The 6,000-nt window shown below is 52.2% G+C and overlaps 1 protein-coding gene across 1 annotated transcript in view; it reads left to right on the top strand.

The window, feature by feature from the left end:
* The first annotated feature begins 1,438 nt into the window (after positions 1–1,438).
* Positions 1,439–6,000, top strand: part of CDH23 (cadherin related 23) — a 213,592-nt gene continuing 209,030 nt past the window's right edge. The window contains exon 1 of the mRNA XM_069795810.1: positions 1,439–1,613. The gene's annotated coding sequence lies outside the window, so the exon portion shown is untranslated. The remainder of the gene's footprint in view (positions 1,614–6,000) is intronic.

The raw sequence follows: 6,000 nt of genomic DNA, 5'->3' as shown, positions 1-6,000 counted from the left end.
ACCAGCACAGGCTCAGCTCAACAGGATGCTCGGAGCCCTGCACCAGTTAACGCCCGCGCCCTTTGCACTCCTCGTGACCTGCAATTTAGGACAAGCTCAGGTAGCAATGGCAAATCCTTGGCAAACTGAGTACAACCCAGGTGTGATGCGAGGAAATGATTTGCCAGCACCTTCCTCAACTGCAGCCAGCTCATCGCGTTCAGCTGTTTGTCAGGGACTTTTGTTTTTAACTCCAAAACAGCTGCAGGTGTGCCAGGGCTGGCTCTGGTCTGCAACATTAGTCTCAGCCCCCACCTGCAGTTTAACCAGGTTTTAGGGAGGCCCCTGCCCAATTCAAATCTATCAGCCCGGGAGCTGTAGTAATTGCCAAATTAGCAGAAACTGCTCGAGAGAGGCAAGGGCTTAATTATCCCCCTCCTGCTCCCACCGAGGCACTTGCTCGCTGCTGCTCCAGAAGGAGGGATGCAAAGGTGAGAGGACGGGAAGGCTCCCAGTATTGCCAAGCAGGGCGCCAGGGGGGCCTTTAGCAGCCCAAACTGCACTTATTTAGTGTTTTAATTAAAACTGCTCAGGATGAGGTCTGGTGGGAAGGTAAAGCTCCTCTAAGCCACAAGTGGCTGGAGGCTTGTGTGTGTGTGCAAGCAGGGCAGGACCCACTGCTGGGGTTTGGGGACACGGGGGGCTGCGTCACCCCTCTGGTGCGGGGACCGGTGCCGTTGCAGGCTGCTTTCCCTGGCTTTGATGCTTCCAAAAAAAGCAAGAAATGGGGTGAAGTGGTGGGATTTAGCTGCCTCCTCTAAAGCTGCTCGTAGAGAGGGCTCGGACCGGGGATGAGGATTTGCCCCGCGATGTCCTGCTGGGTTTGGGAAAGCTGGGAAGGCCGGGAGGACCTGGGGGCAGAGGGGACTGGTGGTAAGAGCTGAAGAGTTGGGCAGAAACGCGCATGGGTGGCACGGCAAATACAACGCCGTGCCTGTAGAAACCGAGGCTCCGAGTGCCGGAGGGAGAGATGCTCGGGAGGAATAATTGCCATGTGGCTCTCTCGGCGTGCCTGCCAGCGCGCTGCCCGTATCGCTTTCCCACTCATGTATGATTTACGCGTTCCCCGGGCCTGCCAGCCGCTCTCGCACAAAGGTCAGAAAAATAAACAACGCTAAGAAACCCCCCCAAATTAAACCCAAAGAGGCCGAGTTAAACTTTGCGTGGCCAGCGCCTGCCTCGGGCTGAAGTTGTATTTGAAGAGGGAACTTCTATTTCGGGGTGTCCCCCTCCAGCCAGTAAAGGGGGGGGGTTAAACTCGGGATTTGGGGGGGCTGGCTGCCACCCCGGGTGTCCCCCGGCTTGCGGGGGGGGATGCTCGGTGGAGCCGGCGCTGAAATACCCGGTACCTGGGCGAGGGGCGCTGCGCCGCCCGCGGCAGCCGCCGCCCCTTCCTCCTCCTCCTCCTCCTCCTCCTTCTCCTCCTCCTCCTCCTCCCGTGGCGGCTCACTCGGCTGGCAGGGCGGCGGGGGCCGGCAGCCGCGGGGGGGGAGGAGGAGGAGGAGGAAGAAGGGGAAAAAAAAAAAAAAAGAGGCATGGGGGGTCGTCGCTGACACCGGGACCGGCCGCCACAGGTAATGTCCCCGCGAGTTTTCTTTATTCCGCCTTGATTTAATTTTTTTTGAGGGGGGGGGGATGCGCTGGCGCGGAGCCGGTGGTGTTCAGCGCCCCCCCCGGGGTGCTGCCCGCCGTCCTCCTCCCCAGCCCTCGCCTCTCTGCTCCCACCGGGGGGGCAACTTGGTTGGGGGGAGCGCTGCCATCATCATCATCAGTAGTCATTTGGGGGGGTGGGGTTCAGCGCGGTGGTATCAATGGCAGGAGGTGGGAAGCCCAACATTTTTCCCTTTGAGCAAAAAAAAAAAAAAAATTATTATTAATAATAATATGTGGTGGCGTCTGCTGTCCTGAAACAGCGAGCGCTGTCGTCCTCCCCCCCCATCTCCAAACCCACCCTGGGTTTTAATTTTGAGTTTGGTTTGGAAAGAAGAGGCGGTGAGAAGCTGTAAAGTTTCTCGGCCGAGCCAGGGCTGAACTTCTTCAAAGGCGTGGGGATGCTGCGCCGCAGCGGGACTCAACTGCAATGGAAACGGTGGGGTTTGGATTTGGGGTTTTTTGTGTTGATGTTGCATCCCTTCAAAAAAAAAAAAACCATATGGGAAAACAGCTTTTCAAAAATGACAAACTTGCCCTAAATGGTTTCTTTTTATTTCTTGAGAAAATGCTTTATTTGAGATTTTTTTTTTTATTCCCCCACTACTTTGCTTGCTTCTCTTTTTCCTTAATCTCTGACCTGCAATCCTCTTTTCTTTAAAGAAATGTTTTCCTGACCACCTCAAATACTCACCCCTGCACACGTCCAACTTGGCGTTGGCCAGGCATCTTTAGCTTTGAACCTACTGGAGTTGTCGCTGGAGCCTTTATTTAAAGAAAATGCTCAAACTTCAGGAGTCTGGTCCCTATTAAAACCAGCTAGCTAAATTACATTACCCATCCTTTTAACTCGCAGAGTTGGGGGTTCGTTAGGGGCGTTTCAGCTGTAAACCCTTTGTGGCAGGGATAGCTTTTCCCCTGGTGTTGTGTCGGTTTGATCTACCCGGCACCAGCCCCTTTGTTCTGATCCACGATTTTTGGATGCTACACAAAGGTAAATAATAGTCTGTGCCCGCTTGCAACTGGAAATACAGGTGTGGGGCTTCATTACTGGCATTTAATTGGGAAAATACAAAATCTGTGGTGTTGGTAGTAAAGACCTGTCCAGGAAAAAAAAAAAAACAAACAAAAAACTAATGAGGCTGTTGATAGAAAAGGCAACAGTTCTTTTTTAAAAAAAAAAAAAAAAAAAAAAAAAGAAGAGAATGGGCAGAGCTGGGGTAGCTTATTTGGCCAAATAAAAGGATGCGGAGGATGGGATGATGTGCTGCTTTTCTGCAGGTGAATAGCAGAGCTGGCTGGGGCAGGGGCACAGCCCAGGACTCTCCCCCGGGTACCCTGCGTGGGAAGGGCAAATCCAAACCCAGTCCCGTGCCAGGGATGCCTGGGGGTGCTGCCAGCACCCTCTTGCCAACCACTATCGTCTCCCCAGGCTGCCTCTCCTCCCCTCTCCACCAGTGGTTTATGGGTGTGATGCTGGAATGGGAAGTTTTCTATGCTGGTGCATGGGGGTTTTGTTGTTGTTTGGGTTTTTTTTCCCCCTGTGCTGGGGGAAAAGCCCTGTCTGGTGGCAGATCCCTTGGGCACAACCGATGTGGAGGGGGTCAGGAGGGCTGGCAGAGCTGCTGTTTCCCAGTGCCCGCCGTGGCTGGGCTGCACCCAACAAGCCCGGCTCTTTCCCGGGGTCTTCCCAGCGCATCCTGCGGCAGCCTGGGATGCCTCGTGCCTATGGCCTCGGTGCACGATAGCACTACAGGATAAAGCTGGTGCATGAATTTTTTAAAAATTTTTTTTTTTTTCTTTTTGGTGAGGCAAGGTATTTCCACGGGAAACTCGCATTCCAGCTGGGTGTTTTGAGGGAGGGAGTTTTACCGTTGTGTCTCCTTCTTCCCCTGTCCTGGGGAAGGAGGAGGGGAAATCCCTTTGCAATTCCATCTCCCTTCTCCCCCGCTCCCTCCCTCCCCACCACAAAGATCTCTTGTTTCGGAAGGCAAACTGTGGGTTTGTAGCACCAAGTCAAGATCGTGTTGTGAAAATACAATGTTTTTTTTTTAAGACCGAGTTGTAAAACACTCCCTTTATGGGAAACTGTAAAAACTGATGTTCTCTTTTTTCTTTTTTTTTTTTTTTGCGTGTGTGTGATAAGTGGGAGAAACAATGTTTGCAAGAAGCAGGAGCTGCACAGCTTGGCTGGTTGCTGTAGCTGGGCCTGGGAAGAGCACTCAGCCCCTGTGCAAAGAGGCTGCGTGTCCCTCCCAGGGGGGCATCACCTGAATAAAGCAGGGAGGTAGCACCAGAAACATTTTCTACTGCCTGGCTGCAATAGTTTCCAGAATAATGTTCATGGTATGGTAGCTTTTCTGCTGAGCTGATGGAGGTATGCAAAGAAAAAGGGCACCGCAATCCTCTTTTGGAGCATACCCCAGGAGCAGCCGGGGTGGTGAGGACATCTTAAAAAGGATTTAATTTGTGAAGTTTCTTAGATGTTCTGTGCAGATGGTCTTGAGCGTAGATTATTTTTAAATTTGAGAAGCTTTAGGATATGGGGTTGGCTTGAGGAGGGGCTGGCCTGTGGCCTCTCATTAGGGTGTAAAACGTCCCAGCTGCTTGCAGCTGGGCTATTGCAGCCCAGCTAATTTAGCTGGAGGTTTGCTTTGTGAGCATAAATAGTTCAAAGTGCATCCCAAAACTTCGGCGTTTTTTCCCGCTACAGTGTCCTGCTTTTTGCAATAAGACATTCAATAATTTTACAGGAGGATGAGGGTTAGTTTGGGGCTTTTATGGCCCAAGATGTACAAACATGAAGATTCACACCTTCGTGCTTGCGTTGCTATCGGCCCCTGTTTCAGCGTGCAGGTTCTGCAGCTGAAATGGGGAATCCCGGTGGTTGAGGCTCACCCAAAGCTTGCAGGTGTCCTGGATCTCGCCTGTGGTTCGGTAATGACCAGGACATTATAGCAGGAGCTGGAACAGTGTTTACGCACGGGCTGTGCCGTGCATGGCGCCGAGCTCAAAGCTTCGGTCAACGTGGGAAGGAAACCTTTGGTTGTGGAGTTTGGTGGCTTTCAGTCCGTGAAGGCGTTGGCACGTGGCTCCGGTGGGTGCTTGCTGACTATGGTGTGCTCCATAAACGATGAAAGGGGCCATCCTGGGTACGCGTTGCCTCTTTTTCTGCTGGACAGTCTGGCAGAAGCATGTGCTTGAGCCCTCGCCCCGGGGCTGAGGACCTTGCTGGATGTGTCTTGCAATGGAAACTCTGAGCTGGCTGTGGGAGGGCTGTCATGTCCCCTCCCCAGCCTCTGCCAGAGCCAACGTTGCAGTGAGGCTTTTTTCCATCCTTAGCCTGAATTGCTTTGCCCTGGTCTGTGCATTTGATATAACAACTGCTTTCCGGGGGAGAAAGATGTTCTGCTTGGAGTATGCTGGGGAGAAAGTCACTGGGGACAAAATCCTGATGGAAATGGGGAGGATATGTTGGTACCTGGGCTGCTGCAGCTTTGAAAAAGGCATGTAGGAGAGGGACTGGACAGCTTAGAGGGTCCTCAGCCATGGCTGGGGTCCTAGGAGGGCTTGCATGAACAAGCCTGTCACTGGTGATGAACTACTGTCATTAATCCAAATAACTTCATCTCTGCTGAATGTCTTTGTCTTTCAGTTTGACCCCCTGCTCTCGGGGGCTGCTGTTTGAGATTGAGGGATCTGGGGTTTTTTTTCCTCCCAAGTAGCCTCATCTTCCTTTCCCTGTGCTGTGTCTAGCACTTTGGTTTTTTTCCCCCGTCCTGAAATTTCAGCTAGCGAGTGATTAGCCACAGCGTGCCCACAGTGTTACTCCATCAGGCAAAGCCTCACTTTTATTAGCTTGAACAGCCAGTGGGCCTTGAAAAGGTCTGTTGCAGCAAAGTGCCTCTCGCTGAAAGTTAAGTGAGCTTTGTGCGAAAGCAGCAAGGACACTTCTCTCTTGATTTGGATGAGGCAAGAAATGGTCTGAGAGCTTTTGCAGCTCAGGTTGCTCAGTGTGAGGGTGGTTTTCTGGATTGGGTTGGGTTTTTTTCCTCCTCTGAAGCACCCCCATTTCTCTCTCTTTTTGAGATCTACCTTCCCAGCCTGCGGTTTGAGTTCCCAGAGGACTGAACAAATAGCCTTGTTGCTTCTTTTTAGTGATGCAAACGTCCAGCCTGGAGCTTAGGAGTAGCTGGAGACAGGGGGAAATCCAGGGTGCGCACGTACCTGGGGTCCTGTGCTGATGAGACTTGAAGCGGTGTCTGCTGCGACGAGTGTTTGCCAAGGAAGATGAAGTTAAATAACTAACCC

Source organism: Haliaeetus albicilla, chromosome 11 (assembly GCF_947461875.1).
Source record: "Haliaeetus albicilla chromosome 11, bHalAlb1.1, whole genome shotgun sequence".
NCBI classification, from domain to species: Eukaryota; Metazoa; Chordata; class Aves; order Accipitriformes; family Accipitridae; genus Haliaeetus; species Haliaeetus albicilla.
The sequence above is the reverse complement of the archived record's forward strand: the minus strand, read 5'-3'. Positions and strand labels throughout refer to the sequence as shown.